We start from the raw sequence: 14,176 nt of genomic DNA on the forward strand, positions 1-14,176 counted from the left end.
TGCGGCATGTTTTCTGTTGTCATCTTCACAGTTTCTTTTTGTTTTCATTGTTGCCTAAGACGTAGCTACATCAATGAAGCTCCCGAGATATTACCATGAGTTAATGTCATGTGGATAAATCATTTAAATACAGATTGGCCGATTGTTCAATGTCATGCATTGTTCTACCTGTAAAGAATAAACTAGTATAGTCTGCAAACATGGTTATTGTGGGTGTTCTTTGTAGTTCCGTAATTTCATTCACATATAAGAGAAGAAGTAACGGGCCTAATATCGAACCTTGCGGGACACCTAGTTTAATGTCAAGCTGTTTTGGAGAAGTACAGTCCATTTTAACAAACTGACGCCGAAACGATCAGTAGCTTTTGATAAGGTCCAATGTGATACCTCGAATTCCATAGCAATCTAATTTTATAGCTAAGATTTCGTGGTCAACGGAATCAAAAGTTTTGCGCAGATCGAGAAATATTCCTAAGGTGAAAAGCTGATCTTCCAAAATTCTGATTATTTGCTGCTTGACGGCAAGAAGAGCGTCCTGAGTTGTCTTATTTTTCTGAAAACCCTACTGTGAGGGTTATATTATATGATACTTGGTTAGACATTTTGACAGGCGGTTATTGACTGACAATTCGTAAATCTTTGAAAACACCGGTAGCACTGAGATTGGCCGGTAATTCGTAATATCGTCAATTCTACCTCCTTTATGTATTGGAATTACTTTGGCCAGTTTTAGTTTATCTGGGAAGACTCCAGTAGAAAACGTGATAATAATATAATATATGGAGTTTTACGTGCCAAAACCACTTTCTGATTATGAGGCACGCCGTAGTGGAGGACTCCGGAAATTTCGACCACCTGGGGTTCTTTAACGTGCACCTAAATCTAAGTACACGGGTGTTTTCGTATTTCGCCCCCATCGAAATGCTGCCGCCGTGGCCGGGATTCGATCCCGCGACCTCGTGCTCAGCAGCCCAACACCATAGCCACTGAGCAACCACGGCGGGTAAAGAAAACGTGAGACTGATTCCGGTGACCAGAACCGGTAACGCACTCCCTCACCAGAGCAGGATTGGACACCCTGGTGCAGTACTTGGCCACAACTTCCTATATGAACACAACAATCAAACCCTTGCCCTCAGTCCCAGCAGCTGCGAAGCAACTAACCATGGCGGCGGTCAGACCTGTGACGCAGCAGAGCGTGCTAAGAATACCTGGATCCGGACAAGCTGCCATTGCAATATGAACCTGGCAACGTTTAACGCTAGAACTTTATCTAGTGAGGCGAGTCTAGCAGTGCTATTGGAGGAATTAGAGGGCAGTAGATGGGATATAATAGGGCTCAGTGAAGTTAGGAGGACAAAAGAAGCATATACAGTGCTAAAAAGCGGGCACGTCCTGTGCTACCGGGGCTTAGCGGAGAGACGAGAACTAGGAGTCGGATTGCTGATTAATAAGAACATAGCTGGTAACATACAGGAATTCTATAGCATTAACGAGAGGGTGGCATGTCTTGTTGTGAAACTTAATAAGAGGTACACATTGAAGGTCGTACAGGTCTACACGCCTACATCCAATCATGATGACCAGGAAGTCGAAAGCTTCTATGAAGACGTGGAATCGGCGATGGGTAAAGTCAAAACAAAATACATTATACTGATGGGAGACTTCAATGCCAAGGTAGACAAGAAGCAGGCTGGAAACAAGTCAGTGGGGGAATATGGCATAGGCACTCGGAGTAGCAGGGGAGAGCTATTAGTACACCTTGCGGAACAGAATAATATGCGGATAATGAATACTTCTTCCGCAAGCGGGATAGGAGAAAGTGGACGTGGAGGAGGACGAATCGCGAGACTAGAAATGAAATAGACCTTATACTCTGCGCTAACCCTGGCATCATACAAGATGTGGACGTGCTCAGCAAGGTACGCTGCAGTGACCATAGGATGGTAAGAACTCGAATTAGCCTAGACCTGAGGAGGGAACGGAAGAAACTGGTACATAAGAAGCCGATCAATGAGTTAGCGGTAAGAGGTAAAATAGAGGAATTCCAAATCAAGCTACAGAACAGGTATTCGGCTTTAACTCAGGAAGAGGGCCTTAGTGTTGAAGCAATGAACGACAATCTTGTGGGCATCATTAAGGAGTGGGCAATAGAAGTCGGTGGTAACTCCGCTAGACAGGATACCAGTAAGCTATCGTAGGAGACGAAAGATCTGATCAAGAAACGCCAATGTATGAAAGCCTCTATCCCTACAGCTAGAATAGAACTGGCAGAACTTTCGGAGTTAATCAACAAGCGTAAGACAGCTGACATAAGGAAGTAGAATATGGATAGAATTGAACATGCCCTCACGAACGGAGGAAGCCTAAAAGCAGTGATGAAGAAACTAGGAACTGGCAATAATCAGATGTATGCGTTAAGAGACACAGCCGACAATATCATTACTAATATGGATGACATAGTTTTTATTTATACATACTGCAGCGCAATTTGCGCTATAGCAGGAGTGGATTGAAAAAGGTACAGAAAATGCATTGGAGTATACAGCGGTTGTTAAGAACGGCCAGCTGCAGTGCAAGTCTTGCCGGCCAGTTGCGACAGTGGCCGCAACTTTCCTGGAGCGCCGCCGCCAACCTCTAGCCACGGCGTGACTAAGTCGACTTTGTGTCGCGAACAATACGCGCGTCCTCCACTCTCCATCGCTTCAGCTAGGATGCGTTTGACGAAGCAGGCTTTGTGCTGAAACCGCCACCGTTACGCTCTAGCCTCGTCGCCGTTGTGACTGAATGAGTTCGGTGGGCTAACTATTGTTACCGAACCCACCAACGCGGACCTGATCTGCTATGAATGGGGAAGTTGCCACGGGAACGTCGTCGGAGACCTCTTCCCACGCGCTGTCCAAGACGCAAGACAATGGCTACCCGGGCGCACTGCGAGGGTCCGCTCCGAGTTTTACGAAATTCGTGTAATGTCGGTTTGGGACCGAGAACCTGTGTTTGTGTGTGTGCGTGTGTGTGTAAACCGTCCCGCGGAGAGGCGGCGTGTTTACGATGCCTGGACGAACGTTTCCGCCACCTTGGAATCGGGGGAGGACCGAGTGTTTATAAACGGCTGTTGTGCGGATGCTCGATACACTTTCTTACGCAGTCATGTTAGACTGACACACTCTCTCAAGCAGTCATGTTAGACTGACGTACTTTCTCTCGCAGTCATGCTAGACTGATGAACTGCATGTAAATACTGTAAATAGACCCATATTCCTCGTTCTCGATGAGAAGCAGTCCTTCCCTTCATCAACGTCCTCAGCGTGGATAAGTTGGACGACGGCATAGGCCAGCTACCGTCTAATTCATGCCGGACTCCGATCTTGACAACGGGTTACGAGCGATGGGATTGAGCCCCCAATCCTAACACGGTAAACACAAGTGAACACTTTTACAAAAGAGCACTTATGGAAGGAAAATACACAAGAAGTTATACAAATGCTGCCGGGCATGGGTGAGCATGATTATGCATCTAGGATGGTGGTCGCAAAAATTTTGGATGAGCATGAGCGAATGGACCCAGGTAATGAATGCCAGTCTTCGATTGAGCGGGGAAAAAAGCTGAATTTGAACATGTTAATGCGTGCGTAGTAGGGTATCAAGTTTAGGTCATGATGTCTTCTCGTTGATGATCCTGGCGCGAAGTTAATGTAATTATCGTTTGAGAGCCTAACTAAAGAATTGACAATGCAGTGCAAGAATTTTAATGATTCGACACGGCGACGAGAAGAGAGCGTGTTTAGGTTCAAGGAAGAAAGTGTTGAAGAGGGCGAAAAGTCGCGATCGTAACGATGACATATAAATCGCACAGCTTTTTTCTGTATTGTTTCTAGCTTATTAATCTCTAACTGCTTATGCGGGCTCCAAACTACAGATGCATAATCAAGAGCAGGGCGGATTAGAGATCTATACATTAGTAACTTTGTGTCTTTAGGAGATCGGGTTAGCGTTCGCCTCAAGTAACCTAATTTTTTTAGTGCTTTACTGCATATGTAATCAATGTGTTTGGACCATGACATGTTATGCGTAAAAATGACACCAAGATACTTATACTCAGAAACCTTATCTACAGCACGGCCATTGAACGAGTAACTAAAAAGGGATGGGGAAGATTTGTTGCAGAAAGAAATCAGAACGGTTTTATTGAAATTAATGTTCATTTGCCAAGTGTTACACCAATCGCACAACCTAGAAAACGACTCTTGAAGGCGGTAATGATCATTAGAAGAGTTATTCACTTCATATAGAACGCAGTCATTAGCATAGAGACGGATGTTAGAAGAGCAGTGAAGTGGCAAATCGTTTATATATAATAAAAAAAGACGCGGCCCAAGGACGGAGCCTTGGGGCACACCTGATGTCACATCAACAGTAGCGAAGTCAGTGGAACTGTAAGAGACGAACGGGGAGCGAAATGAGAGAAAGCTTAAAATGCAGTTAACTAAATGAGGATTATTGAGTACAGCATTAGGTTTAGCAATAAGTTTAGAATGTAAAACGGTGTCAAATGCCTTCGAGAAATCTATAAAAATGGCATCAACCTGGTTGCCTACATCTAGGTTAGATGAAATGTCATGCGTGAACTCAGCTAGCTGCATCAACGTGCTAAAACCACGCCTAAACGCATGTTGCATGTTAGACAGTAAATTATTTGATTCCAGAAAGAGCGTGATATGCTTATGAATGACGTGTTCCAGCATTTTGCATGACTGTGACGTCAGTGAAATTGGCCTGTAGTTCGACAAACACTGCTTATCTCCAGATTTATAAAGAGGGAGCACTTTGGCTAACTTCCATGAAGAAGGTACAGGAGCGGATGATAAGGACTTTCTGAATATGACTGACAGATATTTCGTTGACCACAACGAATAACGAACAAGGAACGCGTTGTGTATCCCGTCCGGACCGGTGCATTTCTTAACATCCAGGTTTAATATAAGGTTGAGGATGCCTTCGCAGTTTATCTCAACGTCACTGATTGCTTCAGAAGAAATTATATTGGTAAGGGTGGGGATAAAGTTGTTACCGGAAACAAACACGGACTGGAAATACTTGTTGAAAACATCGGATATCACTGCCGGGTCGTTGATGACGACATTATCTATTCTGAAAGAAGTGGATGAAGCATCGCAAGGTAAAATAGAAGAACAAAATTTTCGTGGGTTAGTGCTTAACAAATTGTGCAGGCGAACGCGAAAAAAGAAATCCTTGGCCTTTTGCAACTTAAGATTGAGTTCTTTCTTTGCCTTAACAAATCTATCCAACGCCATGGGATCAATGCCTCTTCTGGAACGCCTTAACCTTCGAACGCGACGGGACAAATGCAAGATATCACGAGTCATCCATGGAATGTTAGAATTTCATTTCTTAGTTTTAATGGGCCCAAAATGTTCGATACATGATTTCAGAAGACGCTCAAAGTAATTAGCAAGGCAGTTGACGTCCTGGTTATCTGAAAGTGCACTAAACGTATCAAAATGATGATATAAGGCATCAGTAATGGAGTTGTCGTCCGCGCGAGTGAAATCAGGGAAACTAGTAAACGTGTAGGGGGATTTAGAAATTGGACAAGAGAGTGATACTAAAACGCCCTTATGGTCTGAAATACCATCAATTACCTCGCAAGAAAAGTCACGTTCGGCTAGGTTAGCGCTTATAAAAACTAAGTCAAGGACGGAATTTAACCTGGTTGCACTAGGAACAACCTGGGTGAGACCAAAGGACAAGGAAATGTTTATTAGTTCTTTACAAATAGCTGTGTCGCGATCGACTGCAGACAATGATGGCCAGTGGATGCCAGGGGCGTTGAAGTCACCCATACAGATAAAACTCGACGAAGCAATGTTATTTTCGCTCATGGAATTTGCAACAGCATGAAGGACATCAAGAGTAGAGCCGGGGGGACGATATATAACACTAATCACAATACACCGATTATGTAGGTAAATTTTACACCACACGGATTCTGCTTCTGGAGGAGAAGGCAAGACTGAGAATGATAGATCCGACCGGATAAGCAGTGCCACGCCACCACCAGTACCACAAATCCTGTCTAAGCGCACGGCAACAAAACCGGGTGGAGTGAACTCAGAGTCGTAAATACCATTGTGTAGCCAAGTCTCTGTGATGCCGATAACATGGGGGGGAATGAACAGATAAGGGACAATAAATCGGGAAACTTTTTAACAATACTACGAGCGTTTATATTCAAGACAACAAGGTTCTCAAAACGGCCAGGATGAATTCAGGAAGTGGATGGAACGGAAGTCAAATGGCCAGGCTTAGAAGAAACACGTTGAGCGGGTGCCATTACTAATGAGTTTGAACTGTCATCCCAGTTATAACGAACCTTGTCAATGAAAGCATGATCATATCTCAACTTCACAATAGAACCGCTGTCCAGAAAAGAGGCTGATGCGTCCCAGACTTTTTCCGAATTAACCGAACCCTAGAAGAGAAATCTTTTTTAATGACGAAATTTGAGCCCTTGAGCTTTGAGATGTTCCTAAGGACCTCGGTTCTGTCGTTGAAGTTAGAAAGTTTTAGAATGACGGGACGAATGTAACCAGTGCGTGCTCTACCGAGCCTGGGGCAGCGCTCAATATGAGGGCAGCTAGTCTTCAAGTGCTCAGTAAATACAGATGAAACTGCAGTCATCAGGGTGGTAGCGTTTTCATCCAGGACTTCAGAAATACCGTGTGTTATCACATTGTTTCTACGAGAATTATTTTCAAGACTGGCATTTTTTAGGACCAAGTCCGTTACCTTAGTAGTCAAGGCATTTGTTTCAGCACGTAAATCACACAGTAAACTAGAGTCTTTGGACATAGGAGTGGATTCTAGTGCTTGAACACGTGACTCTGAAACATCAAAGCGACGCGCAACTGACTGTTGAAATCACTTAATTTCCGCAATATCTTGTGCCAACTGAGTCTGCCCCTCCAATAATTTAGAGAACATCTCGGGGACGGAAGGGTCGTTGTTGTCATGGCTATCGAAGGAAGGGCGAGCATCCTCATTCTCATCGAGAGCGGAACCGGATCCACGCCTAGACTTAGACCGAGGGCCCGGGCCAGTGTTGATTTCCACATCTCCGCTCAAGAGGAGACAACTTGCGCAATACAATGCATGCGAGCAGCAGGATACAAGACTTTGTGGGCAAGGGAGCAGCAGCAGAAAGCGATCACCAGATCGGATACACTCGGCATCAGAATAGTAACATACCTGCATGAAGAACAACCAGCGATTAAACATGGTGCCGGTGCCGCTGCAGCCTAGCCCACTGAAGAGTCGATCCACGCGCTGGACATTTATACCGTCGACTGTTGACGTCACAAACCGAGAGTTGTCGATGTTTGGCTGATCAAAGGACAGGACATCGGGGTGATTGGCATGCTGTAGCTTGAAGAGAGACGTGCCGAGGCAATCGCATATGGAAGCGATAGAGCAGTTCCTGGGCAAGCACTCGGTGGCATCCGCGTGCTTGACCGCAAAGGGAGCCAAGTCAGACGAAGCAGTTCCAAGCCATGTAATGCCGCAAAGGGGGGGGGGGGGGGGGTACAGCAAGGAAGCCGAAGAACTGCATGAAGAACAAGCAGCGATTAAACATAGTGCCGATGCCGATGCAGCCTAGCCCACTCTGTGGGCTAGGCTGCAGTGGCTGTGCAATTCTGAGGAGTTCTATAGAGATTTATACAGTACCAGTGGCACCCACGACGATAATGGAAGAGAGAATAGTCTAGAGAAATTCGAAATCCCACAAGTAACGCCGGAAGAAGTAAAGAAAGCCTTGGGAGCTATGCAAAGGGGGAAAGCAGCTGGAGAGGATCAGGTAACAGCAGATTTGTTGAAGGATGGTGGGCAGATTGTTCTAGAGAAACTGGCCACCCTGTATACGCAATGCCTCATGAACTCGAGCGTATCAGAATCTTTGAAGAACGCTAACATAATCCTAATCCATAAGAAAGGGGACGCCAAAGACTTGAAAAATTATAGACCGATCAGCTTACTGTCCGTTGCCTACAAACTATTTACTAAGATAATCGCAAATACAATCAGGAACACCTTAGACTTCTGTCAAGCAAAGGACCAGGCAGGATTCCGTAAAGGGTACTCAACAACAGACCATATTCACAGTATCAATCAGGTGATAGAGAAATGTGCGGAATATAACCAACCCTTATATATAGCTTTCATTGATTACGAGAAAGCGTTTTATTCTGTCGAAACCTCAGCAGCCATGGAGGCATTACGGAATGAGGGTGTTGACGAGCCGTATTTAAAAATACTGAAATATATCTATAGCGGCTCCACAGCCACCGGAGTCCTCCATAAAGAAAGCAACAAAATCCCAATAAAGAAAGGCGTCAGGCAGGGAGAGACGATCTCTACAATGCTATTCACAGCGTGTTTACAGGAGGTATTTAGAAACCTGGACTGGGAAGAATCGGGGATAAGAGTTAATGGAGAATATCTTAGTAACTTGCGATTCGCTGATGATATTGCCTTGCTTAGTAACTCAGGGGACCAATTGCAATGCATGCTCACTGACCTCGAGAGGCAAAGCAGAAGAGTGGGTCTAAAAATTAATTTGCAGAAAACTAAAGTAATGTTTCACAGTCTTGGAAGAGAACAGCAATTTACAATACATAGCGAGGCACTGGAAGTGGTAAGAAAATACATCTACTTAGGGCAGGTAGTGACCGCGGATCCGAATAATGAGACTGAAATAATCAGAAGAATAGGAATGGGCTGGGGTGCGTTTGGCAGGCATTCGCAGATCATGAACAGCAGGTTGCCATTATCCCTCAAGAGAAAAGGGTATAATTGCTGTGTCTTACCAGTACTCACCTACGGGGCAGAAACCTGGAGGCTTACGAAAAGGGTTCTACTTAAATTGAGTACGACGCAATGAGCTATGGAAAGAAGAATGATGGGTGTAACGTTAAGGGATAAGAAAAGAGTAGATTGGGTGAGGGAACAAACGCGAGTTAATGACATTTTAGTTGAAATCAAGAAAAAGAAATGGCCATGGACAGGACATGTAAGGAGGAGGGAAGATAACCGATGGTCATTAAGGGTTACGTACTGGATTCCAAGAGAAGGGAAGCGTAGCAAGGGGCGGCAGAAAGTTAGGGTGGACGGATGAGATTAAGAAGTTTGCAGGGACGACATGGCCACAATTAGTACATGACCGAGGTAGTTGGAAAACTATGGGAGAGGCCTTTGCCCTGCAGTGGGCGTAACCAGACTGATGATGATGATGATGATGATGAATGTCATTACAACGTGAATGAACTAAAAAACACACAGAAAAGTACGCTTCAAACTTTGCCGAAACGTGAAGACCACTTGAAAACACTTGTACAGATTTTGTAACTTTTTTTTCTCTATTTCAGACGTCTTAAGCACGTTTAAACACAATGCTATAAGCAGCCTGGTAACTACAGCACAGGTGAAAAATGAAGCCAAAAGCTTTTTGTCTTGTTTCTGTCGTGGTAAAATTGCTGGAACTGCTAAATGCTTTGTGAATCCCTGTATTATGTTAGAAGAAAAAAAGTTGAATTACTGCATTACGTCTTATCTGAATATCAACCTGCTTTCTCGTACTCCGCTAAAAGCGTGATTGAAGCACTGATGGACGTAATAAACTCCAACTAGCTGATTGTTTCATGACGACTTCGTATTGCTTTAGCTTGAGGACGCACAATGTTCCTAGGTGACGTCATGCTTTACATGCTGTGCATATCACTTGTATACGTGACAGTTCTGCCTCGCGTTAGTTATTCAAAATTCACTCAGGAACTCCGCGGTTTTTGGTAGTTGAGTTGTTCTGTTGCATTGCAGTATGTATGTGGCCACCTTGAGCCAGGAGTATTTCTAATTTCGCTGCATGTCATTTAAACAGTTCGTTGGGGAGTCCGGCAGGTACATCGGTGAACTTAGAGCAAATGATGATGATGATGATGATGATGATGAGCCGCGCTTTCGACGCAATGGGAAAGACATGGCAACGAAAGACTAAATCAGAGTGCGTGGACCAATAATTCACTTGCTTATGTATTTGTTGTGCTTACAACTGGAGTTGATTATGGATTAGGCAAGGTACTCGCTTGCGACCAGTCGATCAATCTCTCTGCTGAAAACAGCGCAAAAGACAAGGACGAGTGAAAAGACCACAGACGCGCTGATGTCTTTCACTCACTCGTCCATGCCTTTCGCGCTGTTTTAGGTCGGCGAAGGACGCAAGCTGAGGTCGATGAAGAGCCGAAAGCGCACTGGAACTTGAGAAGCATTCTCATAAATCGTCCTGAAGTGACCGACGCACAGGCTCGTTGCATCGAACCCGAGTCGTGTAATTTCGTCCCTTGCTCGTCTCACTCTTTCGGCTACTGTGGTAAGTGTGTCGAGGTAAGCGACAGGCAGCTGTGTTTGTGCCGGCGCGTGCGCAGTGGAAGGCCAGCGACGACATCGAAGGTGCGCGCAGTCTCGTCGGTCGGGAGCGCACCGTGCTCGAGTGGGCGATTGCCGCGCTCTTACGAAGGCCCGGGACGCCACTGTGAAGTACAAACATTAGCAACGAGGCGCACGTCGCTTGTGGCTGCGTTCCAGGCCACGTGGCGCGTCGCTGTTTGTGCGCGGTGCGGTCCTCTTGGCGACCGTACGACGAGCGCCACCGAACCTGCTGGCCCGCGCGGTGGGCCGGGCCGAAAAGCAAGAGGCCACCATCGATGGGTCCTGACCCCATTTCGTGGTTCGTGCTCGCCGAATCAGCAGGAGGGCCCCGCTCGACGCTGCATATTTGATGAGGCCGCAGCGCCTCCCGCGCCTCAGGCCGCCGCCGCTGCAAACTCCACCCTGCAGAAAAAAGCCAGCGCCGGCAGCCCTCTTAGGACGGGCGGTCCAGCATCGTCAGCCTGCATAATACATACACCGACAACGTAACCAAACGGCCAGAGGAATTCCGCCCCAAAGACGAGCAGGACAACGTGCGGCCGCCGCTGGCGAGATGCATTCGAAGCACGCCAGAGCTTGGCCGACACCCGGGCCACTCCATCGCGGAGCGCGCGCGTTGCAACCCGGTACGCCACCGAGACGCTCGGACGTCGAGGAGGGACAACGACGAGCGAGGTGGCTGCTTGTCACGACGCGCCTGGTCCTCGTTTTTCAGACTCATCTGAAAAAAATACAAGAAACGAAGACTGACCAAAGGAGGCGCTTGCGCTATAAAGGTTGCCGCGAACGCTTTTTTTCACAAAACCCTCGCAACCTTTCCCGCGAGTGCGCTATGCCGCACGAATGCGAAAGCGTGCGTCGTGCACTTTGCGGCTGGACTGCTCCGCCTACGCAGTCGTCCACGTGCAGGAACACCATTTGCAAAACCCTCCTGAGTGAAGATTTCTTCTACTATTTCTTCGTTTAGTCTGATTTATATACGGGATGATGAAATACCCTTGCTGTTGACATGAAACGAGGACCTTGCTAATGACTTCTTTCTCTCTCTCTTTTTGATTAGAAACTGTTGTTCAGGTTTGTGAAGACAATGTATTTTTTGGCGAGTTGTCGCCACTTGTCCTTGTAATGTGACCAGCTACAATTCGTAAATTGTAATATGTGCGTAAAATAATTAGGAAGTTAGTTCATTTTTGCTAATTAGTTTAATATGTGTTTCGGTTTGGCGTGCAAGTAATGTCCGTCTCTTGAAGTAATTCAGCTTAAGAACTAAAATTATGCTATCGGCCTCAGGATATTTTAAAAAATTCTATAAAACTTTAAACAATTACGCGGTATATACGTTAGTGTTCGAAGGGCCCGCCCACAGCCTTGAATCTAGACCTGTGTTAACTAACCATTCTAAGAAAGCCTTAACGGATCTCCGTCATTGATATGTCAGATCAGTCGCCCATTCACAGCTTTAGTTTTTCACTGAACGGCTTGTTGTTAAATGACTCTAACGAAGAGATAAATGCCTGTCGTTCAAATTCATACTGGGGACACGCAACAAGTATATGCGCTCCACATCTCGGGTAGCTTGCACGCATCACCGTGTGGCGAATCCATCAAAGTCTATAGCTTCGGATGCGGTGCAAATACTGTCACGTTAACACAACACCTAGTCTGCCCACTGACGTAATGCGCTGAAAACCATACTAACGGTGCTGCCACTTTAAATATCACGGCAAAATGGTGTGTAACTACAAATGAGATCGCATAGTTGAGCCACAAGTGCAGGCAATGCATGGATGAAAATACAGAAAAAGTGGCTGGCCTGAACCGAAAGCCCTTATTTCTTTCCTTTCGTTTTCGCTTGTGAGTGCAAGAAAAGAAGAAAATTAACCTTCCGGTTCTGTTCCGATTCGAGCAACCATAACTTAAAAAAAAATTAAATTATGGGGTTTTACGTGCCAAAACCACGCCGTAGTGGAGGGCTCCGGAAATTTTGACCACCTGGGGTTCTTTAACGTGCACCTAAATCTAAGTACAAGGGTGTTTTCGCATTTCGCCCCCATCGAAATGCGGCCACCGTGGCCGGGATTCGATCCCGCGACCTCGTGCTCAGCAGCCTAACACCATAGCCACTGAGCAACCACGGCGGGTAACCATAACTTCTTTCTTTCCTTTTTCTTTTCACATTTTTCGAATTTCGGTTCAGTTCCGCTTCGATAATGTTATTGTGGTAGCCTTGATTCGGAGTTCTGTATTGATGCTGTACAAAACATTTGTCGTTGCCTGAAGGTGAACGCTAGCTGCTATTCCGTTCTGTGAGTACACTTCTAAGCCCCATTTTTAGTGAAAAACACTTTCACAAATTTTATGCGATCATGGCATTTATGGGATGCCTCATCTGCGTTTCCATTACCTGTTATTACGCAATGTGCCGGAAGCAACTGAAATGCTATCACATGTACAGCGTTAGATGTCAACTAGTGTATCTATTCTATGTCCTGGACCAAAATGTACTTGCTTGATCGACTGCTGATCGAGTCTAAACGCCATGGTTAACCAGCGTAGTCACATACCGTGCCCTGGATTTTTGGTCAACGTCTGCTGTTACCACCAGACTGTCCAGCTAACTTGTGATACTCAAGTTGTGACGTTTGTGCACACCTTGGATTCAAGTTTGAAACATTTCAAGTTGTCTGCATATTATGCTGAAATGTTTGTAATCTCTTACATGATTTCGTGTATGTGTAAAACTGCATAAATATTGTATTGCTCGCATTGTATAGCAAATTTATTTACTATTCTTAAATATTATCACAAAGCTTCATTAGTGTCTGTTCCTCTTGCTTATTTTTCATCGTGCACGTGCCTACTGTACTCAATCTTGGCTGTGCCCTTCTTTTTATGTGAAGCTACTCGTGCTTGAGCCAGTGTATGTCCTGCAGTACATTCAAATAAAGTAAATAAATGTGTACGTACGTTAGTATACGTGCAGTAGTAGCTGCATCGCAAACCTATATCTCCAGCTCAGCTCTTGTTTTTGCAATTGTCTAAGCGGTTTTTCCTTGGGGAATCAGTGTGATTTCATTTCGCGACTTTTCTTTTAGATATTCACCATCTTTCTTTTTCATTTACTTTCTCTTGCGAGGAGGGCGGTGGAAGGGGAAGGAGGCTCTTGCAAGGCTGCACAAATAGGTGCGGTTTTGTCGTCACAGGTTGTAATGTCGTTTAAAGCATCATCGAAAGCTTATAGGGTTATAAATAATTGCGCTTCACTATTGCCTCAACCCCTTCGGTTTACTATCAATGTTTAACTTGGACTATCGTCGCCAAAAGCTGTAAATTGCAGAGCTTAAGCAGGCAGCTTGAAACATACAACAAGCTTACCGAGAGCGTTCAGCGAGTATTCCATTGCTTTTCGTTTTTTTTTTTCTTTGCGGTGGCATGTTCACTACCTCTGCTTCTAAAAAAAAAGTCAGCTTTCAGCGACTAGCTGAGCGTTCTATTTTGTTTACCGAAAGGCTATACCTACTTTTCTTTGGTGTTCGTGCAGATTTGGTCTGCCTTAATTGTCGCACCTGTCCCTGCGCACTAAATCGAAAAAGTCGCAAGCGTAAAGTCACGTACAGACACCGGCATTTAGCCCCACAAACAAGGCAGTAATGGACATTCGCGATTCGAAAGCTTT

The sequence above is a fragment of the Dermacentor andersoni genome, chromosome 1 (genome assembly GCF_023375885.2).
Source record: "Dermacentor andersoni chromosome 1, qqDerAnde1_hic_scaffold, whole genome shotgun sequence".
NCBI lineage: Eukaryota > Metazoa > Arthropoda > Arachnida > Ixodida > Ixodidae > Dermacentor > Dermacentor andersoni.